At 37.5% G+C, this 26,570-nt stretch overlaps 1 protein-coding gene and 1 long non-coding RNA gene across 3 annotated transcripts in view; both read left to right on the top strand.

The window, feature by feature from the left end:
* Positions 1-26,570, top strand: part of RNLS (renalase, FAD dependent amine oxidase) — a 332,009-nt gene that overhangs the window by 254,667 nt on the left and 50,772 nt on the right. The window lies entirely within an intron of this gene.
* On the top strand, positions 1,479-23,627 carry LOC117086144. The gene is made up of 3 exons (XR_004438217.1): positions 1,479-1,490; positions 1,571-1,574; positions 23,120-23,627. It is a non-coding gene; the product is annotated as an uncharacterized LOC117086144 (long non-coding RNA).

Genomic DNA, 26,570 nt, shown 5'->3' with positions numbered 1-26,570 from the left:
CAAATATATACAATTATGTATTGAATTCCTTCTGTGTGCCAGGCATTGTGCTAAGAACTGAGGATTCCATAGTCCCTTCACTCACAAAACAGTTTCATGAAGTCTGCTCAAATGAGAAATTCTGAATGAAATAAGATACATGATGCTCTGTTGCACTAGTAATATGCAGCCATGTAAGAGTTCTCATGAATATAAAGAGATGCACTGATCTATATGATATATAGAATGCTAACTCACATTCATGATCAAAACCAGGAAGGGCTGTGTTGCCTTGTGACAATATTATGAGCTTTTAAAGGAAAAGTTATGGTCTTCTGTCAACATTAACCCAATAATCTCTTTTCTTTAAGGTGAGGAAATGAAAAATGAGGGCTGTGGAACATTTAAATCCATGAATAAATCAGAAACTGTAATAGGGAATATGATTTAACTTTCTCCTGGGGATGCCAAAAAAGTTCAATAGATGCATATAAGTCATGAAATGTCCAAGAAACAGCAAAAGGGTAAGTCTACAGCTGCCTGGCATTTCTATAGCTATAAACAAGTCCAAATTACAGATCTATGCAGCATCCATACTACAATGTGAGTCTTAAACATTAAATACCCTAAGTCCCATTTGTGTCCACATTACACCTCATGTTCTGCCTGCCTTGCTCTCTGAAAATGATATTTTCCCTTGTGGCTAGGCCTAAATGTGTGGCTGTCAGGCTGAGATTTATAAAAGACCTTCAGGTTGGCCAAGAATTGGTTCAGAACCTAAGAACCAGGCAGATGTGTTGGGGACTGAGTATAGTTTCTATCCATCATTTGTCAGGGAGAAAGCAGGAATGAGAATCAGATGACTGTTCATGATGAATAAATGTGTGGATATGAAATTTATAGGTCATAGATGAGATGAGAGCATCAGAAAACAGGAACGGAGGCCACCGTCTCTGCTGCCAACTGAGAAAGGAAACAGCAAGAGGAAACCCCACTGTGTGTTGGCTCTGTAAGGAGATAGGGATGGCCAATGTAAAGAAGAGGGAAAACCAGCAAGGGTCACAGGTGGGAAGTGGCACAGTCTTTCAGACCTCCCCGCTAACAAAGGTCAAGAAATACGTGTGTAGCAAACTATTCTCTAGTGAAAAAAACTGCTATATTAAATATCATAGCAACTTACTTTTGCTATTATAATTACAGTCCTTTTAGTAGGATTGTTCTTTCTTCTGGGGAGCATTTATAAAGATTAGATACTAGTTTGAAAATGAGAGGCGAGAGAGCTAAATTACTCTGCCTAATTGAGGAGAAAATTTCAGATATCCTAAGGCAATGGGGGAGGGGAAGGAACAAAGAAAGGAAAAGAAGAAAACCAGGTGGTAGAGGTTCCAGCTTGACCAGAGGGATTAATATGTAGATTTTAAACTTGTTTGCTGTTTAGTTTACTTTGTGGCCCTCCCACAACTCTACAACCTCAATATGGTTCTGGTATGAGCAGTTGCTTTATATCCATGGTTGCTTTTTATTGGGGGGTTGGTGTTTAAATTAAGATAGTCCAGACAGTTTTTGGAATATCTAAGATGAAATTAGATAGGAACGTCATGGTTTCTTTAGGTTGGTTCCTTTGCAGAAATTTAGTCTGCTGCCTAAATGGCAATATTCACATCTGTTTGAGAACCTTATTTTGAATTAAAACAGAACTCCTCATCCTCTGAATCTCAAATATAGAAAACTCAACTTACTGTTTCCATAATACCTGCAACCATGTCAATCTGTTCAGAGAGGGAAATTGGAAAAAGGCTGTGTCTGTGGGACTGAGCTGTTTTGAAGGATCTTGAAGTTAAGTCCTTACTGTGGTCTGAAGTGAAGCTGTCAACACTCTGGGTCGTAAGCCCAGGGCTCAAAATAATGTGAGCTGCTCTGCTTCCCAGACAAGTGCCTGGTTTTCATCATTCTGGAGGCATCTCAAAACCTTTGCAAGTTGAGAACAGTATCGTAAGACTGTGTAAATCACAGACTGCTTGTGAGTCTCAGGTCCTGGGAAACAGTAAAGGCTTGAGCTGGATAAGAATTTGACAAGTCTTCATTGTGGTCCATTTTTATCTGGGACCATGACAACATTATCCCAAAGAGATGGGATCATTCCTTTGCCTAGAGCTCCCTCAGAAAAGATTTCACCACTTTCCTCACTGTCAAGAATTCCTCTTCAGATCAGTCTAAATGTCTCATGGGCTGAAGAAGTAATATGCTCTGACTGCAGAGCGTGCTGCTTTCTCCAAAATTAGAAGCTTTCTCCTTTAGTGGGAATACATGCCACAATCCATCATACATGTGACACATCCGTTGATACTTCTTATCTTGATCAAGATTGAAAGTAAGAGACACTAACATCACGACATAATAGGAGTATTTAGTACTTGATAAATATTTGCTGAGCCAGTAGTCCTTTTTGCAACTCTGAAATGCCCTTCCCTGCTCCTGAAATAACATTGAGAATTAATACTTCAGCACTGGTCACCCACTTAGCAAGCAAGGAAAAGTAATGGCTAGTCAGCAAATCGTTTATCTCTAAAACAATCTAGGTGTCTGTTACCACTACCTTTTAAATCACATAAAATGAATAAGCTCTTCATTTAATTGCTGAATCTGAAAGCCATTGAAAAGCATATGCGAGTTCTTCGCAATTAGAATGATTAGAAGCCTCTTTCTGGATGTTCTGTACCATGCCTAGAACATTGCGAATACTTGACTATATAGTATTGTCAGTAAAACCTGAAAAGGAGAAAAAAGTATTCTTAGCAACAATTTTACTGTGGTCTCTAAGGAAAATACATCTGCTTTGAATGATGCCCTGTAACACAAACCTTGATTTCCAAAGTCACACTTCAAAGAATCCCACTGTTCTCTTTGTGAAGGATATTTCTTTTTAATAGTTTGTTAAAGAACAACTGTGCTCCAGCTGAGGTATTTAACTTAGAAAATATATGATAAGCTCTGCAAATGTGCCATTTCTCTGCCATAGTTTAGCAATTATCTCTCTTTTTATATCAGAATGATACTAAAATGAAATATCTTGCATAAGAATCTTGCTATAAATGATGAGTTCATATTAACCCAACTTGATGAGTGATTCTTTATTGCATAATTCATGATTTGGTTATTATTATAGGTAGTGAAAGATAACCAGTATTATCTAATATACTGCAATGGACTTCTGAATCACACAGACCTATTTTCATACTGTAACTCAGCACTTAGAATTAGGTTGAAGCTTATGATATTGCTGTCTTTATCGATTAAAAATGGTCCAATATCAGCATTTTCATGTGATTCAATGTAATAGCTCTATGATAATGATTAACCTTCTTAATCTCTCTGAGCTTCACTTACTTACCTGTACTGTAAATATAATGGCTCCCAGAAATGTTATAAAGATTGAATGAAATAGTATATCCAAAACTTCTAATATCATGCCTGGCACATAGGTGCATAGTAAATGGCAACTTAATAATTGTTGTCACATACAAATTATTTTATGGTTTTAGTCTATTAGTTCTATAAATCTTTATTTTGAGAGACAGAAGAGAGAATGACACACTAATAGTGCAGGTTTAGTTAAAAATTACCCTTTGTTTTTTGTTTGTTTGTTTGTTTTTTTTTTTTTTTTGAGACGGAGTCTTGCTCTGTCTCCCAGGCTGGAGTGCAGTGACCGGATCTCGGCTCACTGCAAGCTCCGCCTCCGGGTTCACGCCATTCTCCTGCCTCAGCCTCCCAAGTAGCTGGGACTACAGGCGCCTGCCACTGCGCCCGGCTCGTTTTTTGTATTTTTTTTAGTAGAGACGGGGTTTCACCGTGTTAGCCAGGATGGTCTGGATCTCCTGACCTCGTGATCCGCCCGTCTCGGCCTCCCGAAGTGCTGGGATTACAGGCTTGAGCCACCGCGCCCGGCCAAAATTACCCTTTGTTAAAAATAATACTTAAACTTACACATTAGGAAGGCTAAACAATATCTTACTACCTGAATGAGTTATTAAACTCAGAGAACATAAAGTTAGATGCAGTTCTTCTTTTTATGGGATATCAAGTCATTTTTTGAATAAGAATTTTTCCAAAAAAATTTACACTACAAATAGTCTGAGAAGACTAAGCACTGTGAAGTAAGTCGTTAGCAAATCAAAGAGCTGAGACTAATTCAAGAGCAGATTTCGAAGTCTGACTGCAGAATCTCACCACAGGAAATCACTTCATTGCGTTTCATAAATACTTTGTATCAGTTAGCATTTTTAACTCTGTTCAGAATCACCAATCCATCTTTTTGCCCAGATATGACATTATTGAGTAAATTGAGCCTAAAGAGTCCTTTGGTTTATTACCAGTAACTTTCTTGTTATTAAGTGAGCTGAGAAGGCTTTTATATGCCCTCTAAGATCATATGTGGGCCCTGCTATTTTTAATTATCATTGCCCCTACAGATTCCATATATGTGCTCATTTATATAATGAGAAGAATCCACGTGTACTGTACAGGACATTGAATTCCCTGCATAATATGAATGAATATTAAGCACTGGAATCAGAAAAGAATCTCTTGAAATTCCATTAATATTTATAGCTGATCTGTGGTACTAGGGGAATTCTTTAGTATAAAATATTCCAAATTCATGTTTGTAAAAAATGAAGCATCCTTGAATTTAAAATATAGTTTTCCTTACTAAAATAGATTTCTATTATAAATATACCAAGTGAATTCTCGCTGTTGTTATATATCCTTACATTATTGAACAGAGTCAGGAAAGGCACTTTAGAACCTTGAGGTCAGTTGAACCTAATTCACTCTTTTTTATTAAAAATAAAATGCCTATTTGTTTACTGTATTCATAATAGTAGTTTCTCAGGAGTGGCTAACAATATTGTAAAGAGTATAGTCCCTCTGATTTAAGAGCTTTTGCCAAAATACCCAGATCCAATCTTTGTTTTTCCTGTCAAAATATAACAGGAAGAGTAACTCCATTCATCTTATTAGGAAAGAAGATAAGAATGTCCGCAGTAAACCAGTAGATTTCCTCCACAAAAGGAGCCAGGAATATTTTGACACTATCATAAATGAAAGCTTCACCATCTGATTAGTCTCAATTTTTCAAATTCAGCATTTTGTAATGTCAAGGCCAAAACTTCTCTTTACTAAACCAAATGGATGACAGCAAAGCTTTAGGTGAAATCCCCCAGCCCTGAGATGTATTTCGCTCATTTGAACAGCTGCAAATCTAAAGCTGAACCCAATTATGCAACTGCAGTGATAAAGTGATATCCTTAGAGGCAAACCAGTATGCTGGCTTAAGGGGAAAACCTTGCCCAATTCAGGAAAATAGTCCAATCATAACCACTTAACACAAAATTTCATAGAGGGCATAATGCTGAGTAGGCCAAAATAACAATGTATAATAAGGGATGGCTGCATATTGCTGGTGAGTATTGGGAAAGTGGAGCATTTTAGTGGACTGTCATCATAGAAAACCAGGGCTTTTTTAGGCATTGTGGAAGGAGAACTCCAGTGAGAGCCTGGAAAACCAAATGTGAGTTAGGACAAATCCTCTGCTCCAGGGACGTTTCAACTAAAGGACTATTGAAATCCTTTCGTTTTTCCTTTTGGCAGTGCAAATAAAAGCTGCAACAGACTGAAAATCTCCTTGTGTCCCAGTATAAATAGATGTTTTCATGAAGCTTGGGAGGTCTCCACCAAAGAAAAAACATCTCCCAAACAGATCCTGAAATATATGCAGTCTCACTAAATGTGGCATTTTCTTTGAATGGACAGAATCTATGGAATTTTTAAAGGAATGAATACAAGGAAAATAGAGGAAAATTATCCCAGCCCTGGACAGAAAGTAGAATTCAGAATATATTTTTGAGAGTTATTTTACCCCTTTTTTGTTGCTGTTTTTGGAATATATATATATGTATATGTTAAGATCAAACTTATGTTCATCACTGGCTCTTGATTGCCTACTTTCATTATTCTGAACTTTTTCCTCCCCCATCTTTCCTGTTTTTGAAAATGGAGCCACCAATCTCCTAGCTTTTTTGGGCAAAAATCAGAAATCATCCTTGATACTTTCCACTCTTGCACCACAATATGTAATCTGAAACCAAATCATATTGATTTTTTTTTTCAAAAATAGACTTTGAATTCACTTCTCTTCATCGTCACTGTCACTATCAAGACACTGTCTTATTTTAACTGGCTTCTCCATCCTTGCCCCTTTCCAATTCATTCTTCAAATAACCAGAATGGTTTTCTTAGAGCACACATCTGTTCATGTCACTCACTTTCCTTTTCAAAGCCCTTTAATGCCTTCCCTTTGCACCTGGGATTAAATCTGAAATCCTTAACATGGCTGGCAAGGTCCTGAATGATCTAGTATAGAGGTCAGCAAATGTTTTATAAAGGCCAGATAATTTAGACTTTGAAAGCCATACAGTCTGTTGCAGCTACTCAAATCTACTGATGTAACCGAAGCAATAGACATATAAAAGAATGGGCATAGCTATGTTCTAATAAAACTTTATTTACAAACACAAGTGGCAGGCCAGACTGAAGCCCATAGCTTGCCAACCCCAGATCTCACTATCTCCTCACTGCTTAGCTCTCCAGTCACACCTCTCTTTCCTCCCATACTTTTTTCCACCTTGAGACCTTTGTCTATTCTGTTCTCTATCTAGACTGTCTCAGTTTAAATGTCCCTTCCACAGAGAGCATTCCTGAAGTCCTAATTTAATTAAAATGGTTTTCCTATTTTATTTTTATGATTTATTTTATACTTATATTTTAATTTTCAGTAACTATACATTGATTTATGTGATTATTTATTTAATGCCTGTTTTACCTTCAAGTTGTAAGGTCCATGAATGAAGAAATTGGATATCTGCTCATCTTTGTATCTCTAGCACCTGGCATATAGCTTAATACACAGTAAATTCTCAATGAAATGTTTGTTAAGTAAATAGTGAATTAATGAGATCCGATCAAAACAAGAGAGCAGAAAACAAAAGATAACAATTTGAGAATCTGAGACTGAAATACGAGATGCTTTTCTTGGGTTCATTTATTCCCAAGGTAGGTCATTTTAAAAGTTCTATACTTGAAATAGGGAATATGTATTAACCAGGGTAATGAATAGGCGTGTCCCAAATCTTAATGCTACAAAGGTGATTGTGGCTGACACGCTGTGGCTTACACAAAGTCAGATGCGGGTTCAGGAGCTCTACTTCATCTGTTAGCTCTGCCATTTGGAAGATGAGCCCCAAAAGTCAGCCTGGAAATACGAAAGAAATGGAGGAAGCACAAGAGCTTTTAACAGCTTTGGCCTAAGGTTGATACACTTTACTTTCCCTCCTAATCCATTGACCAAAAAAGTATTAAAAGTAATGGTAAAACCGCAATTACTTTTGCACCAACCTAATAGTTACATGGCTGCAACTTTCCTGCCAAGTAGACTGGGAGTACTCAGGGAGCACCTAGAATATGTGGTGAGTAGAAACTATCTTTTTGAGAGAATGTAAAAAATCATTTAAATATATTTCCTAATATTAAAGAAAATTGGTTATATGAAAATACTATAAACCTCACAGATTAGTACGCAATAGCTTATATCTTTTACCAATTGTAAAAAGCTTTTCTTAAATTTTGATTTACCAATTAGTACATTTAAGCTAGCATCTCACTTGGTAGTAAACCTTGATGTCTTCCTCTCATGCTTCCGTCAGGCTCTTTTCTACAAAGACCTTTAAGGTATGGTAGAGCAAAATGCTAATTTTTAATAATTTCATGTTATGAGTCATGATTTTTTCTATGTACTCTATGTTTTGGTTACTTTTAAATAATTATATGGCACATTTCTTTTTACAAGTAAAAGATCAGAGGCCGGGCGCGGTGGCTCAAGCCTGTAATCCTAGCACTTTGGGAGGCCGAGACGGGCGGATCACGAGGTCAGGAGATCGAGACCATCCTGACTAACACGGTGAAACCCTGTCTCTACTAAAAACTACAAAAAACTAGCCGGGCGAGGTGGCGGCGCCTGTAGTCCCAGCTACTCGGGAGGCTGAGGCAGGAGAATGGCGTGAACCGGGAGGCGGAGCTTGCAGTGAGCTGAGATCCGGCCACAGCACTCCAGCCTGGGTGACAGCGCGAGACTCCGTCTCAAAAAAAAAAAAAAAAAAAAACAAGTAAAAGATCAAAATAAAAAAATGGGCCATAGTGAAATGATTTTCACAAGAAAAGGAATATATGTATGTTCTCTTTGCCTCTGAAATTACTTATGTCTACATAAATAATTCATTGTTTGTACATTCAGTGTCTATTTATTGCACCCCATGGGCTAGGCATTGGGCATTGTTCTAGGTATTCTGGTGAATGATACAGCCAATGTTCTTATGCTTATTCTTTTTTTTTTTTTTTTTTTTTTGATGGAGTTTTGCTCTTGTTGCCCAGGGGTGCAATGGCATGATCTCAGCTCACTGCAACCTCTGCTTCGCAGGTTCAAGTGATTCTCCTGCCTCAGCCTCCCGAGTAGCTGGAATTACAGGCATGCACCACCACGCCTGGCTAATTTTGTATTTTTAATAGAGATGGGGTTTCACCATGTTGGTCAGGCTGGTCTCAAACTCCTGACCTCAGGTGATCCGCCCACCTAGGCCACCCAAAGTGCTGGGATTACAGGCGTGAGCCACAGCGCCCAGCTGAATCTTGTTCTCCTTGTACTTACATTCTTTTTTTTTTTTTTTTTTTTTTGAGACACAATCTCGCTCTGTTACCCCGGCTGGAGTGCAGGGACACGATCTTGACTCACTGCAACCTCTCCCTCCCGGGTTCAAGTGATTCTCCTGCCTCAGCCTCTTGAGTAGCTGGGATTACAGGCACGTGCCACCACACCTGGCTAATTTTGTATTTTTAGTAGAGATGGGGTTTTACCATGTTGGCCAGGCTGGTCTCGAACTCCTGACCTTGTGATCTGCCCGCCTCAGCCTCCCAAAGTGCTGGGATTACAGGTGAGAGCCACCGCACCTGGCCTCTCCTTGTACTTACATTCTACAGGGAATATTAAAATATGTTCCTGCATAATAATAAATAGTTAGAATTCCTTATAAATAAAATATCACCATGTTTAATGTTTTCCTTTTTTCTTTTATTTCTACAAATTTCTGGAGTATATATATTTTAAAGTCTATGCAGTGGAATGTTTATTGGATTGAAGAGGTAGTATCATAAGACATTGTCTTTTATCTGACCAGTAATCCTACTTGGGTCTTTAGAAATCCTTGAGTTACACTTACAGAAATGTAAAAATGTACCTTCTTTTAAAGAGACACTTGTAAACTTTGAGGCTATATATACTCCATCAAAGAGAAAGGAAATGATCCTCTAATTTGAAATCAATCTCCTGAGGTTTATCCTCCTTATGAAAGCATTTCGCAGGAGAGGAGATCTGTCTCACAAAACCAAATGTATTTCCTGCACTTGCAAGTAAAGTCAGGAGCCTAAAAAATGATGGAGAGGAATGAACTCTTACATGAGTTCTTGGCCAAGTGGAAAACTTCTCTGGTTCAGAACTTCCTAAGGCACCCTGCAGCAGGGATTCTGTAGAGCTACAAGGATTTTTATCCTATGCTTGGGAACCTAGAAATCTCACCTCCTTGATTTTCCACGCTGGAAACCTTCAAGGTATTGCTTCCTCTGTAAACGTCTGAATTATTGCAAGATAATGATAATTTCCAATGCAGTAGTTAGATGTGACTGAAATAATCAAAGAAGTCTCAAGTCCTAAGAACAGGGTGTGGGGAGAGAATGTTATCTAAAACCCTATGTAATATAGAAATGCATATGAGTCTTGAGCTGCCTTAAGCTGTCATTTACACAATGTATATCTGGGTGTCAGGGAAACCATGGGTGTGCCTCACGGGTCTGCCTCGCAGCCCAACATCAGCTTCTGCCTCCCTCTTGCTGTGTCAGTACATACATACATATCCACTTGTGTGTGTGCTAATTGTGTCTCAAATTATAAGTAAGAAAATATGTTCATCCTTTATCACAACTTATTTCTATATATCAACCAAAGAGAAGCATTTATAGGCTGAATTTAGGACAATTTGTATCAGGAGTTTGAAAAATAAAAAGAAATGAAATTAAAAACTAGAACAACATTGCTCAATATTTAAAACACCATACCTGTAATCTTTTTTTTTTTTTTTTTTTTTTTTTTTTTGAGATGGAGTCTGGCTGTGTCGCCCAGGCTGGAGTGCAGTGGCGCGATCTCGGCTCACTGCAAGCTCCACCTCCCGGGTTCATGCCATTCTCCCGCCTCAGCCTCCGAGTAGCTGGGACTACAGGCGCCCGCCACCACGCCCGGCTAATTTTTTGTATTTTTAGTAGAGACGAGGTTTAGCCCATCTTGTTAGCCAAGATGGTCTTGATCTCCTGACCTCGTGATCCGCCTGCCTCAGCCTCCCAAAGTGTTGGGATTACAGGCTTGAGCCACCGCGCCCAGCCTATAAAGAAAATAGCTGTGGCTTTTAAAATGTATTTGCTCGAGAAGAGATTATAACACTAAATGTGGTAGTTCAAACTTCACTTGCTCCCCTCGCTTATTTCCCAGATTTGGGTTAATGAAATCCTCAGTCCATGTCTGTACCACAAATCTTCACATTCCACAGCCACCACCAGCTCTACCATCCAAAATCCTGGAAATGGAAGAACCTTAGAAATCTAGCTTTCCGGCTGGGCGTGGTGGCTCTGGCCTGTAATCCCAGCACTTTGGAAGGCCGAGGCAGGCGGATCACGAGGTCAGGAGATCGAGACCATCCTGGCTAACATGGTGAAACCCCATCTCCACTGAAAATACAAAAAATTATCCTGGTGTGGTGGCAGGCGCCTGTAGTCCCAGCTACTTGGGAGGCTGAGGCAGGAGAATGGCATGAACTCAGGAGGTGGAAATTGCAGTAAGCCAAGATCGCGCCACTGCACTCCAGCCTGGGCGACAGAGCAAGACTCCATCTCAAAAAAATAAGAAAGAAAAGAAAAATCTAGCTTTCCTACTGTCACTCACATGATGAGTGATGTTCAAACTCATGGCGTGATTCATGAAGATAACTCAAGTTATTAGGAATCCCAAGAAGCTCAGTGTTCTCTCATGCTCAAGACCACATATATCAAACTATGTGTGAGCAAGAGTAATGTTATTTTAGGGATAAACTTGGATTTATCTTAAGATATTTTTAAAAGGATTATAAATCATCCAAATTCTGTATATACCAATTTACCTACTGTTAGTCACACATGGCTTTCCATGGATCTGTGATGCTTGTGAATCACTTGTCCATTTCAGCATGTGAATTGCATACATATGCTATGTCAGGAACTGTCAGATAGTAGCAGAGCTAAACTAGACCAAAGCTTTCTTAAATAATGTAGTTATTTTTCTTACCCAACTACAAAATAGTCCATTGTATTTAAACTCAAAAGTAGGATGGAAGTTAAGGCCTAAAATTCACAGTGGCTCAAGGATTGAGAAAGCTCAGTTGAAGGGAAGTGTTTCCATCATTTAGGCCCTGCAGTTCCTTAGTTTTAGTCTCTTCTCTGAAGAGACTAAACATCAAGGAGCGATTGGGAAGGATGAACTTTTCTTCTCAAATCATCACTGCCAAATGATTTATAGACTGCTAGAAAATTATGGCTGAAAGAATAAGATGGGCTTCTGCAACCCCTTTACTTCACATTTGAAGCAACTGAGGCCCAGAAGAAGTGTTTCCTGTAATTATTTGGTCATGCTTTCTAAAGGGAATAGTCAAATCTAATCTTCTGTTTTACACTAGAGATATAAAATAAGATTTGGGGGAGATGGGAGGAGGAGAAGGAGAGGGAAAAGAAAGAGAAAATAAAACTGATATTTGTAAGAATGAGCATAAATATGCCAGACACAGTACTAAAGGCTTCACACATTAGGATAGTTTAAGTTGCAAAGGACATAAAACTCATCTCAAATGGCTTAAGCAAAAAAAAGGAGTGGGGAGACTTATTGTTCCTGAAAAATCCAGGAGTAAAGCTGTAGGCAACTCTAGATAGATTCGATCAACATCATACAAACTTAGCTTCTGTTCAATTTCTTGACTCTACTTTCTACTACATTGGATTCATTCATGATGACACAAAGTAGTACCAAGGATTTCAGTGCCAAGTATGATTATTTTAAAAAAACAAAGAGAGAGAGAGCAAGACCATTTTCCTCAAAGTACAATAATTTTGGAATTGAATCTTATTGACCTGAGTGGCCTGGCTTTAGTTATGTACCCATTATCCAGCCAGTCACTGTGACCAGAAGGGATGAATAAACTGAGCAGTGTAACCTAGGCTACTTTCATCAGGGCTGAAAGTAGAGGAAGGGTGATTCCCCTAAAACAAAATTTGGGTAATGTTCCACAAAAGAGGTAGTGGAGGCTGAGCAGCTGACATCCACCACACAGACGTTCTCTCATCTGGTCCTCCTGACTAGCCTGGAGGTCAGTAGTTAGTTAGCTAGACTACATCATGGCATCTCTCAACAGGGTCCTGGATTTCTTACATCTATTACGTAGATCACCAGACAGAAGACCTTTACCATATGTGAACTGTTTTGAACCCCTTCATGAGACCCAAAGCCAATCCAGTAGGAAAATAAAGATTAAAAGGAATTTGTGTGGGCAATGTGTTTTTTTCTTCCTAAAATAGGGAGTACTCTCTGCCCCATCTCCCAGGCCCACCCTTGCCTGTCATCCCTCACCCCTGTATGTCAGCCATTTCCACTGATCACTTAGTCTATTATAAAGTCTTATCTACTGTGATGATTTAACACAACACCTTGATGTTACATCTACTCCACTCTCAGGGCTTTGGTATGCCACTATAATCAGTAGGAAATTATCCCTCGTTGCCCAGCCCAGCCCCAACTCTTGCCTTCCTACTAAGTCCCATAGCCTCTATCCAGCACTTGAAAGTATTGCTAAAATAGATAGCATTTTGTTTATTGTTCAGGTAGTTTATATTGCTGGTGAAGGCTATCATTTACTTTCTCAGCTGACTGAAGAAGACAGAACACACTCTTATGTGAACAATTTTTCATTGTTTACTGGAAGATTATTTCCTGAACTTGTATACATTTACCTATGCTGCAGCTATGGAGAAACATCTTTGGAAACTGGAAGTAGAAACTTTAGGGGAGTTCTCATTTTATTTTCAATTCATCGTGTGGGGTTTTACACACTTGTTTATATTTAACTAAATGCCTATCAGAGTGGTTATCTTATGTGGAGTTGTTTAGAGGATGTCTGTGTGTCTTGTTTAAACATAAGAAATCCAAACATATGTAGCCGGGAATAACAACGATTACAAACATACCTGTGTATTAGTTTTAAAACTTCCCTTCCTAGCCTTTATTTAAAATGGCAAATGCATACATCCACAGATCTGTTAGTACCCACAGGCCTAGAATAAACAAGTCAAAGACCTAAAGAAGAAAAGAAACTAATAGATGTGTTGGTTTTTTAAAAGCTAGTATTTCCACCTCAATGATAGAAAAGTTTCTTAGGGTTGCATATGGAACCAGACCTGTAATTCCTCTGCTGTGTGCATTCAATGCTGTCAGATTCTAAATGTGCCATAACTTTGTCCAGTACTGCTGACCCTGCCATTTTCATTTGATAGGTGGAGAAAATCTTGCTTTATCTATCCCTACTTCTTAGGTCCTGAGAACAGAACTGATACCTCATTCATTCATTTATTCATCCAAGTATTCAACAATTAATTATTCATTGCTTACCAATTGCCAAACCCCAAGGTAGTTACTATTAGAAATGTAAAATTGTATTTCTAAAATAGTAAAAGAATAAAACACTGAATAACAATCATCCTAGCTTTATACAAAACTAACATTTTCAAGTCTCTTTATATTTATTGCTAAAAATCAACCCATAGTGAGGCTTTATTTGGCAGTAAAGGATCACGGAGCAACCTCTCTTATACTTCCAAGCCCACGATGTAGTTATTTTGAACAAATTCAATCTGCATTAGCACCACATTCCACCTGCTTATTTTTAATAAATGATGTGTCTTTGTCTAATGAACTAATATATCTAATGAGGCAGCTCTTAACCACCATTAAGTGAGGAATATGAAATATTTGACCCATATTTAGAAACAACTCACATGGGCCATCTGAAATGTAAAAGGGGCTGAGTGTGGTGGTTCACACCTGTAATCCCAAAACTTTGAGAGGCTAAGGTGGGCGAATCCCTTGAGTTTAGAAGTTTGAGACCAGCCTGGGCAACAAAGAAAGACCCCCATCTCTATAAAAAAATTAAAAAATTAGCCAGGCATGGTGGCACACACCTGGCAGTCCCAGCTACTTAAGAGGCTGAGGTGGGAGGATCGCTTGAGCCCAAGAGGTGGAGGTTATAGTGAACCAAAATTGAGCCACTGCACTGCAGCCTGGGTAATAGAGCAAGACACTGTCTAAAAAAAAAAAAAAAGTACAAGAAAAGAAAACTCAAATCAAAAAGTCAATTTACCAGTATACAGTATATTCTTTATTATGGAAGCTTATTGCTTTAAGTTTATAAATCAAATTCACTGCTAAATGTGATGAAAGTATAAAGAAATAGATATTTTGATAGTTTTACTTTTTAAAATAAATTTTAGGAAGAATTTGAAGATGATTGGGAATACTTTGCTTATTTTAATATAAGTTATTGAAATTTTGACTGAGTTGGTATCTCACATTAATTAATTTGTTAATTAACTAAATATGTTTAGTTTGTGGCTTATAAGATTGCAGTTTTTTCCTTCTGGGACAAGAGATATGAACTCAATGAACTTGAACTACAGAGGAAAAATTGCTTGCTGATTTTTTTTTAAGAGATTGAATGTTTTCAGCCTTAGACTTGATTGAGCTGTGGGTAGATTCAGATGATACTAATCACTTGTGGCTGAAATGCCTTCAACTCAATAAAATCATGATTTCAAGGAAAAAAAAAAAGAAATGTAAAATAAGATAAGATCCATAAATTCAGGCACCCCTCAATCTAGAGGGGAGACAAATAAATAGACAATGAAAATACAACATGATAAATACTGTGAGTGTGGAGAGCACTTTCTTCCCATCTACATTGTTTTCTGGAATCTGCATTTCCCCTTGATGAAGTGAGGTACAACAAAACCTCAGTAACTCTAATCCTTTGAAATGAAGTGAGTCAGATTTGATAGGCTGGTTTTTCAAATAGCATTTGATGAGCACTTATTGTGTGCCAAACCCTGAACTTCTCACTTTACATGGATTGAATCTGCACAGTAATCCTGAGGTTGGCATTGTTGTCTCTAGTGGGGCAAGAAAAAGTCAGATCTTTGGGAAAGAGTTTACAAATTGGATTTGTATGCAAAAATGCCACACTTATACATAACTAACTGAAAACTAAAACTAAAATAAGATACATTTTAAACTAACAGATTAGCAAACATTACCCAGTGTTAAGAATGTGGAGAAATAAGAGCTCTCATTTACTATTAAGGGGACTGTAATTTTGAAGGGCCATTTAGCTATATCAGAAATAATTTCAAATATGCTTACCCTTTGACTCAGCAATTCTATTACTAGGAATTTATCCTGGAGAGAGTCTCACATAAGTTCAACAAAGATATGTAAATTGTCTTAATTAGTTTGTGCTCCTATAACAAAATACCTTAGACAAGGTAGTTTATAAGCAGTATAAGTTTATTGCTCATGGCTCTGGAGACTGGGAAGTTCAAGATCAAGATACCGGTAGATTTGACATCTGGTGAGGGTTCACGCTTTCCTTCAAAGGTGGTGACTTCTTGATGCATTCTCACAGTGGAAGGGGGAAACAAGTTCCCTCAAGCCTCTTTTATAAGGTCACTAGTGCCATTCAAGAAGTTGTAGCCCTCATGACCAAATCACCTCCTATCAGCCCCACCTCTAAATAACAACACATTGGAGATTAGATTTCAAATATGAATTTTGGGGAGGCACAAACCTTCAGACCACAACAGAATAAATGTGTTTGTTGCAGCATTGTTTCTAACAGCAACAAACTGGAAAAAAAATGAAATTCCCAGCTCTGAAAGACTAGTAAACCATGGCAATTCATGTTATTAAATTAGGTAGAGTCTCATGAACTGCTAGAAATCTATCCAAGATATGTTACATGAACAAAAGCAATATATAAATGATAGCTATGGTAAGATTGTGTTTCCATTATTAAACGGGAAGTAAATATGCAGCCTCATGTGTAGAAAATTTCAGGAAGGGTATTAAGAAACCATTGACAGCAGTTACCCTGGAGAGTGGGGCTGCCAGTTCTGATACCAAAGCAGTACTTTCATTTTTCACTTTATACACTTTCATCATGTTTGAATAATGTTTTTCTAAAGTTTTGTAATTTAGATAAAAGTAGTTTTAAAATGCCAAAAATAATTTCATAATATCTTTCCTTTAAAGAATTACACTGTACATAACCATATCAGGGACTGAGAAGTTCCACTTAATTTTAAGCCAGGCATTTCAAAAATATATTCGTCCAAAGAATTATGTTGTTGTTTTGCCTAATAACTATTAATATGTCATGGTTCCTGTGGGAGGCACTGACTTAAGAAATTACAAAACAACAAGCAGCCTAAAGTCCTACAGGCAGGGAGTAGGGAGACAGAATTTCAGACTCAAGATCTGAAGCTCAACTGATACTCCTCAAAAGTGTACAGTCAGGATGAAGAAAGAGACCTGAATTGCTTTTGCTAAATTAATCATATCTTGTTTCTTAGGGGTAAAAATATTACTCCAGAATTTTCTATAAATCTTAAATGGTACATCGTAGTTTCCTAGGAAGAGGTAGGTATAACCTTCAGCAGGAAGAGGAGAAAAAAACCACAAACTTTTATACTTGAATTATATTTCCCAGCATTTAAAAGGGTGTCATTTCACCTCTATCATTTCCCCCTTTTAAAATAGATAATTAACCTATAAAAAGGGAAGTAAGGGTTTGTCAGGCCATTTTGGTGTCTGCTGACAAGAATACAATTTCCACATTCATTTATCTTTCTGAATATTTTCCAGGCCAATTACCTTCTCCTATCACTTTTTTAGATCTTGTAATCCTTAATTCTCCCAAATGAGGCTGTTAATTCAAACCTCTTCAACGGTTTTAACTAGATATAAAAACAACTGCTATTATCAATTAATATAGCCCCCTACCTCTAGGGACATAATATAGAAGAAAGTAAAACAAGCACTTTTTCTCAACGATGACAGGATAAAAGTGAAATATGTAAATGGGAGGACTGTGAGTAAAACCATCTTTTCTCTGCATGGCCCATGCCATCATTTCAGAAGTATTTACTTCCAGAACTTTACTCTTCAATTAAAACTGTAAAGTTGTGTTGAATTAATATAAATAGTATAAAAGTCCCTGCCATAGATAAAGTCGGAGGTAACAAAATTGCCCAGGACATATTTGGTGAGGAGTGTTATCATAGCTGAATTTTGGCTGCTGTAACCTATATATAAGAACTAGATCTGAGATTTTTAAAAAGCAAGTCAAATCTGCAGGTGGTCCCTCTGAATAGTGAGGCCTAGTTCTTGACCTGGGACCAGCAGTAGACACGCAGCCAAGGAGGTAGAATGCCAAAAGGCAGAGCACTTTGTGCTCTTTTGGCTTGGCTGTGCTAGCAAGGCAAGAAATAAGAGAGAGAGACATCAGGAGCCTGTTTACTTCTCTCTCAACCTCCCTTTCCCCTCTCCGTCTTTCTCCTCTCTCTCTCCCTGGCTATCTCTTATCATCCAGGGAAAGTTAGATTTTTTTTGTTGGACTTACTGATGTGATTGGCTTGGTCTTCATTACAGGTGCTGCTGGACCTGGGAGCCATATAAAAGAGCTAAATTGTAATAACTCTCATGGCTAGAGGGCAGTTGAGCCAGTCCCAAATGGAGTGGAGAAAGGCAAATGTATCATCAACCTCCACCGCCATGAGAAAGGAGAGCAGACCACCACCCCTCAAACAGTGTGGCCCTCAGCTCCTTGTCCAACTTCTCTCTTTATGTGAATCTGTTTTCTGAACTAAGTCCTCCCCTTTACTTAGCACATTCATTTGCACACACATCAATACTATACCATTTAGTGGATAATGATTCTGTTGTTATTTTGCATGTGTTTCTTTTCCCCCGGTAAGATGTAAACTCTTGAAGGACCTTAATACTGTATCTCATGGCAACAAATGCCAGACACCAGGATGCTCTTTTGATTGAATCAATAATTGAAGAAATATTTCACCCATTTATTTTTGGTCTTGATCTCTAACAGTAAAGTCTTCCACTCCTTACGTTTCTTTAGTCCTCTATTTTCTTGTCAGACATATAATTTAGAGCTGGCCTTTGTGAACCCAACTTCTGACCCTTGATACACACTGCCAAAAATATAATTTTTCAGATGGAAAAAGTCTCTGGTGTATTTGCATGTGAATAAGGGTGTCCCAGGGAGTTTGAACTTTTAATACAAAGTTGTGAGAGCAAACCTAGGAGCAGAGATGCTGTGTACCTAAGAATATACATTCTTCATATGGCTACAGAAGTAGAAAATTAGAAATGGGTGAGAAATTTGGCTCAGAAGTAGAAAAACAATATCTAAGTTAATTTTTTCCTTATATCCAATTTTGTAGCCAATATTAAAAATGCATTTGTTCCCCAGTGCTTCGTTAAGTTTCTGTTATAATACTTAACATGGTTTAGGATTTTTTTTCAGAGATAACTATTTTGGTTCATCATTATTATTAAATAGTACCAGCCTATTTTAATTACTGTAGCTTTATAATGTATTTAAATATATGACAAAGCAAGTCTCTACTCATTGAATTTCTTTACGAAAAATTTTAAATGTTATTATTATTATAGTTTACCTTTAGCGTCATTTTGTCAAATTGTAAAGGATGTTACATAATTAATTAAAAATTATTTTTCTTACTAGTTATCACTGATACATAAAGAAATCAATTTTGTGAAAAATTTTTCAACTTGATCAAGTTTATTTGATTCATTACTGTTTTCAACCATGTTTTCCTTTTTTCTAATAATTATACATCTTTTTTCCATTTTTTGTCTTATTGTACCAAGCAGAGCAATGTTAAATACTATTGGTGTTACTAAGAATTTTAGTTTCTGGCCGGGCGCGGTGGCTCAAGCCTGTAATCCCAGCACTTTGGGAGGCCGAGACGGGCGGATCACGAGGTCAGGAGATCGAGACCATCCTGGCTAACACGGTGAAACCCCGTCTCTACTAAAAAAATACAAAAAACTAGCCGGGCGAGGTGGCGGGCGCCTGTAGTCCCAGCTACTCGGGAGGCTGAGGCGAGAGAATGGCGTAAACCCGGGAGGCGGAGCTTGCAGTGAGCTGAGATCCGGCCACTGCACTCCAGCCTGGGCGACAGAGCGAGACTCCGTCTCAAAAAAAAAAAAAAAAAAAAAAGAATTTTAGTTTCTGATTTTATTTAAAGTCAATATTATTTAATTATAAGGTATGCTATAAACCATCATTTTAAGAGAGGTATTCTATCTCATTCTGAGGAAGTTACTTTTATTTCATATTTTCTCTATTTTTCTCATGAATTAAGTGTTCATAGGTGCCTTTTAAATATACATTGAAATCATCCTGTTTTACCTAATTGTACCTATAATATGACATATTATAAGAGATTAATTACTAGAAAATCTATATGGTTACTGATGAATTTTTAAAATTAATATTTTTCTGAACATTTCACTCATGAATTTTCTCTTTATAATCATATGGAAGAATGGTCTGCAGTTTAGTATGTGTTTATGTTCTTAAATGGTGATGTGTGTGTCTGCAATTGACATTATACTAGCTTAACAATTTGAAAGAAATCACAAGTAAAGCAACCAGGTCCTGAAGTGTTTTTTAAAAAATTAATGTCTTGACTGCATTTTCAATTTCTTTTATTGATTTATGTATTTATATATTTATTTGCTTTATACTGATTTTCTTTTTGCTTGAGTCAATTGGGGTAAATTTTATTTTTAAGAAAAATTACGTTCTTGCTTTTAAGATTAAAAAATGTATTCACATGTACTATATATTTTTGTGGCTTTAAAGAACTTCTCTATTTGATGTATCCTGTCTGGCAGAGGAAGGCAATGGGGGGTGCTTGCCTGTCTTTAGGTGGAGTGGGAAAAAAAACCAAAAAGAAACAAAATGTCTTCCTGAGATGCCAAGCCACAAACCCACCCTTAGGCAGATTTGGTGCCAGAATTCATTCTGCCAGTATATTGTATAAATCTAGTTAAAGTGGTCATGGGCAATATTGCCCTAAGGCCTCTGGCAGAAACCAAAGCACATTTCTAAAGGAGCATTATTTAAACGCAGGCACAAAGAATCTTTCAGATAAAGTTCCTAGGAGCATGAGCTCACAATAGAAATATATATATATTATAAATAAATATATAGAGATAAATACATATATAGAGAGAATATAAAATTGTGTGTGAGCATGTATGTATATATATTTATCAATATAGATTTATAGATATGTAGACATCTCAAAACAGACAGAAAACCATGCAATTATGAGCAATAGTCATCCAACAAGAACAACAACAAAAAAAGCCAGAGCCATTCTTATAAAGCCTGAAGATTTTGGAATAACCAGACACACACTACAGAATAACTATATTGAATATGTTGGAATAAATAAGAGTACTGATAGTATGACTAGTGAGAAAGAGACTATCAAAATTGATCATGCAGATTTGAAAAAGAGCCAAATAGAATATTTACAAATGAAAAATAAATTTGAAATTCAAAGGACAAATTAAACATCAAAAAAACCACAGATGTAAGGAGAATGGTGAGCTAAAAGATAAATCACAAAAAATTACACAGAATTTAGCATGGAGAGATAGAGACAGAAAATATTGAAAATAGATCAAGACATATGAAGATAGAATGAGAATATCTAGTATGTCCCTAATTAGAATTTCATGAAAAGAGGTTAGAGAGAATGGGAATAAGGAAATATTGGGAGAACTAGCAGCTGAACAATTTCCAAAAGTAATGACAAAATTAAGTCTTCAGATTCAGAAATCCCAATAAAGTCAACAAAGGTAAACAAAAAGAAACTCAAATCTTAAAGTAACTGAATAAAACTGAGCAACCCAAAGACAAAGAGAAAACCATAAAAGCAGCCAGATATAAAAGAAAAATTAACTGCAAAGGACCTACCATCAAATTAAGAAAGACCTCTCAGGCTGGACATGGTGGCTCACACATCCCAGCACTTTGGGAGGCTAAGGCAGGAGGATTGCTTGGGGCCAGGAGTTCAAGACCAGCCTGGGCAACACAGTGAGACCCTGTCTCTATAAAAAAATTAAAAACTAGCTGGGCATGGTGGTCTTAGCTACTTGGGAAGCTGAGGCAGGAGGATTGCTTGAGTCTGAGAGTTCAAGACTGTAGTGAACTACAATTGCACCACTGTACTTCAACCTGGGTGAGAGAGCAAAAAAAGGAAAAAAGAAAAGAGTTGACTTCCTAACAGCCTCAAAAGAAGCTAACCTACATTGGTATCATATCTTTAAAGTCCTGAGAAAAATATTTTCAATTTATTATTATATACCAAGAAAAATTATATTTCACAAATGCAGATAAAATAAAGACATTTTAAGGAAAGCAAAATCTGAGAGAGTTCTATCTCCATTAGAAGTTCATTTTAAGAACTTCACAGAATACTTTTGGAAGAGGAAAATGAGCCTAGAGGGAAAATCTGAGATCCAAGAAAGACGCTTTTCATGAATAAAAACAAACATTAACTGTGTAAGATAGAACCAAAGAAATAAAATAATCCTTAACAATAAAAGCATATAAACTTAGAGTTAGTAATCTAAGGCTCTAATATTATTTAGAAGGAGAATAAAGGTATTTATTCACTTTCACTTTTAATTAAATATGGATGCTTAAATACATGAGTATTCCCTAAAAATATAACCAAACTGTATAATTTCCAAGACAGTAGAAGAGGAAAATGGAATAAAGTGTAAACATGGTTTAATCATAAAGAAGGCATTTTTTAAATTTAAAAAAGAAACATGCAAACATGCATGCTGAATAAGTGGGACAAATAGAAAGAAAAATATCCCTTAAAGTAAAAAGCACATCTAGATGTAAAGAGGCTCATAGCATATTGTTAAAATATTCAAATATCAGGAAACTATTAACTAACTTAGATATAAAGCAAAAATTGTCAAGACTGAAAGCAGAAATTGGCAAATTTACCATCATCAGGAGAGATACTTCTCTCAGTAACTGAAGTGGACCAAAAAATCATAATTTAATTCATGAGTACTATATAATCAATGAGATTGTTCTAATTAACTTTTGTAAAATGTTAATTCAGGCCAGGCATGGTGGCTCTTGCCTATAATTCCAGCACTTTGGGAGGCTGAACTGGGCAGATCACCTGAGGCCATGAGTTTGAGACCAGCCTGGCTAACGTGATGAAACCCTGTCTCTATTAAAAGTACAAAAATTAGCTGGGTATGGTGGCTCACGCCTGTAGTCTCAGTTACTCAGGAAGCGAAGCACAAGAATCACTTGAACCTGGGAGACAGAGGTTGCAGTGAACCGAGATCGTGCCACTGCACTCCAGCCTAGGTGACAGAGCAAGACTCTGTCTCAAATTAAATTAAATAAATACATAAATAAATAAATTGGCTGGGCGCTGTGGCTCACACTTGTAATCCTAGCACTTTGGGAGGCCAAGGCGGGCGGATTTCCTGAGCTCAAGAGTTCGAGACCAGCCTGGGCAACATGGTGAAAGCCCATCTCTACTAAAATATAAAAATAAATAAATAAATAAATAAATAAAATGTCAATTCAATACCTAGAAAATTCTATTCAAGTACACATAAAACACTTATAAGAAATGACTATATTTGAGGCCAATGAATAAATCTTAAAGTAGCATTGCCTTAGTCCATTTTCACACTGCTGTAAGGAACTTCCCTCAGACTGGAAAATTTATAAAGAACAGAGGTTTAATTGACTCACAGTTCCACATGGCTGGGGAGGCCTCAGGAAACTTATAATCATGGCAGAAGGCAAATGGGAAGCAAACTTGGACCTTTCTCACATGGCAGCATGAGAGAGAAGAGTGAGGAGTGAAAGGGGACGATCCCCTTATAAAGCCGTCAGATCTCATGAGAACTCACTCAGTTTCACAAAATCAGTGTAGGGGAATCCACTAGCATGATCCAATCACCTCACATCAGTCTCTCCTAGACACATGGGTATTACAGGGATTACAATTCAAGATGAGATTTGGGTGGAAACACAGCCAAATTATATCATTCCACCCCCGGCCCCTCCCACATCTCATGTCCTCACATTTCAAAACACAATCATGCCTTTCCAACAGTCTGCCAAAGTCCTAACTCATTCCAACATAAACCCAAAAGTCCAAGTCCAAAGTTTCATCTGAGAAAAGGCAAGTCATTTCCACCTATGAGCCTGTAAAATCAAAAGCAGGTTAGTTACTTCTTAGATACAATGGGAGTATAGGCATTGAATAAATGCTCCCATTCCAAATGGGAGAAATTGGCCAAAATAAAGGGGCTACAGGCCCCATGCAAGTCCAAAACCCAGCAGGGCAGCTATTCAATCTTAAAGCTCCGAAATGATCTCCTTTGACTCCATGTCCAGTGTGACTCTCACATCCAGGTCACACTGATGCAAGAGGTAGACTCACACAGTCTTGGGAAGCTCCACCCTTGTGGTTTTACAGGATACAGCCCTCCTCCCAGCTGCTTTCACAAGCTGGCATTGAGTGTCTGCACCTTTTCCAGCTGCATCATGCAAGTTGTCATTGGTTCTACCATTCTGGGGTCTAGAAAATGGTGGCCCTCTTCTCACAGCTCCAGCCAGCTTGAATTTCTCCCCAGAAAATTGGTTTTTGTTTTCTATTACATCATCAGGCTGCAAATTTTCCACTTTTATGCTCTGTATCCCTTTTAAACATAAATTCCAATTTCAAATCATCTCTTTGTGAATGCATAAAACTGAATGCTTTTAAGAGCACCCAGACTACATCTTGAATGCTTTGGTGCTTAGGAATTTCTTCCACCAGATTCCCTAAGTCATCTCTCTCAAGTTCAAACTTCCACAGATCTCTAGGGCAGGGGCAAAATGCCACTAGTCTCTTGCTAAAGCATGGCAAGAGTGACCTTTGCTCCAGTTCCCAATGAGTTACTCATTTCCATCTGAGACCACCTCAGCCTGGACTTCATTGTCTGTATCACTATCAGAATTTTGGTCAAAACCATTCAACAAGTCTCCAGGAAGTTCCAAACTTTCCCACATCTTCCTGTCTTCTTCTGAGCCCTGTAAACTGTTCCAACCTCTGCCTGTTACCCAATTCCAAATTCTCTTCCACATTTTCAGGTATCTTTGTATCAGTACCCCACTCTCTGAGGTACCAATTTACTATATTAGTCTGGTTTCGCACTGCTATAAAGACATACCTGAGACTGGATAATTTATAAAGAAAAGAGGTTTAATTGACTTACAGTTTTGCATGACTGGGGAGGCCTCAAGAAATTTACAATCATGGCGGAAGGCGAAGAGGAAGCAAGTTTGGGCCTTCTCACATGGCGGAAGGACAGAGAGAAGGGTGAGGAGCGAAGTAGGGAGAGCCTCTTGTAAAATCATCAGATCTCATGAGAAGTCACTCACTATTACAAGAACAGCATGAAGGGAAACCACGCCTATGATCCAATCACCTCACACCAGTTCTCTCCCTAGACACGTGAGGATTATAGGGATTACAATTCCAGATGGGATTTGCCAAACCCATCTATGGTTCAAATCAAACCATATCAATCATAGAGAGACCAATGCAATTGAGATAGAATTTATTTTAAAAATGCATGTTATGATAAGTAGCATGTAGTTGGATGTGACCCAGTGTGACAATCTTTTTCTTTAAATAAGTAAATTTAACCTATTAATGGTTACAACTGATATGACCATGAATCTGAAGCAGCTACAGTGCTTTCTTCAAAACAAATGTTAATTTCTGTTTGGAGACTCGGCAACTTCTCTAGCTTTTGATTGTAAGTATTTAATGCTTGAGCCTTCTAAATCTTAGTGCTCTATTAGCAGTTGATGATTATAACGCTGCTGATACTGCTGAGGTTGCTGCTGTTTTTATCAACATTCGGTGTCCTGACCTTCACTCAAAATTGTAGACTAAAAACTGCTGTGGCTATTTCACACTCATTATGATGGCTATTATTAAAAACAAAAACAGAACAAAATAGCAAATAAGTGTTGGTAAGGATGTGGAGAAATTAGAACTCTTGTGCATTGCTGGTGGGAATGCAAAATAGTGCAGCCTATGGAAAATGATATGGTTGAGTCATCAAAAAAATTAAAGATAGGATTCCCATATGATCCAGCAATTCCACTTCTGAGTATCTACCCAAAAGAAGTGAAAGCAGGGACTTGAACTGAATTTGTACAGCAATGTTCATAACAGCATCATTTACAATCACTAAAAGGTAGAAGCAACTCAAGTGTCCATTGAAAGTTGAATGGATAAGCAAATTGTGATGTATGCATATGGTGGAATATATCATTCAGCCTTAAGAAGGAAGGAAACTCTGACCTACTACAAAATATATGAACTTTGAGGACATTATGCTAAGTGAAATAAACCAGTTACAAAAGGACAAATATTGTATGACTCCAGTTATATGAGGTGCCTAGAGTAGTCAAATTAATACAGACAGAAATAGAATGGTGGTTGCTAGGGGCTGGGGGAAGAGAGAATAGGTACTTATTGTTTAAGCGATATGGAGTTTCAGCTTAGGAAGATGAAAAAGTTTAGGAGATGGATAGTGGTTATTGTTGGCTTTTAAAAAATAAATTCAGGTGGCACATGTGCAGATTTGTTACATGGGTATATTGTGTAATGCTGGAGTTTGGGCTTCTAGTAAACCCATTACCCAAATATTGGACATAGTACCCAATAGGGAGTTTTTCAACTCTCTCCCCACTCACGTCCTTACTCTTTCTGAAGTTCCCAGTGCTTATTGTTTCCATCTTTATATCCATGTGTACCCATTGATTAGCTCTTACTTATAAGTGAAAACATGGGGTATTTGATCTTCTGTTTTAGTTATTTTTTTGCAAAGGACATGATTTCTTTTTTTTATGGCTGCATGGTATTCTGTGGTGTATATATACCACATTTTCTTTATCCAGTTCACAATTGATGGACACTTAGGTTGATTCCCTGACTTTGCTATTATGAATAGTGCTGCAGTGAACATACGTGTGCAGGTGTCTTCTTGATAAAATGATTTTTTTTTCCTTTGGGTAGATACCCAGTAGTGGAATTGGTGAGTAGAATAGTAGTTATATTTTTAGTTCTTTGTGAAATCTCCATACTGTTTTCCATAGGGGTTAAACTAATTTACATTCCCACCAACAGTGTATAAGCGT

This window comes from Trachypithecus francoisi, unplaced genomic scaffold, assembly GCF_009764315.1.
Source record: "Trachypithecus francoisi isolate TF-2019V2 unplaced genomic scaffold, Tfra_2.0 Contig00586, whole genome shotgun sequence".
In the NCBI taxonomy this organism is placed as follows: Eukaryota; Metazoa; Chordata; class Mammalia; order Primates; family Cercopithecidae; genus Trachypithecus; species Trachypithecus francoisi.
This window is presented reverse-complemented; position numbering and strand designations above follow the sequence as displayed.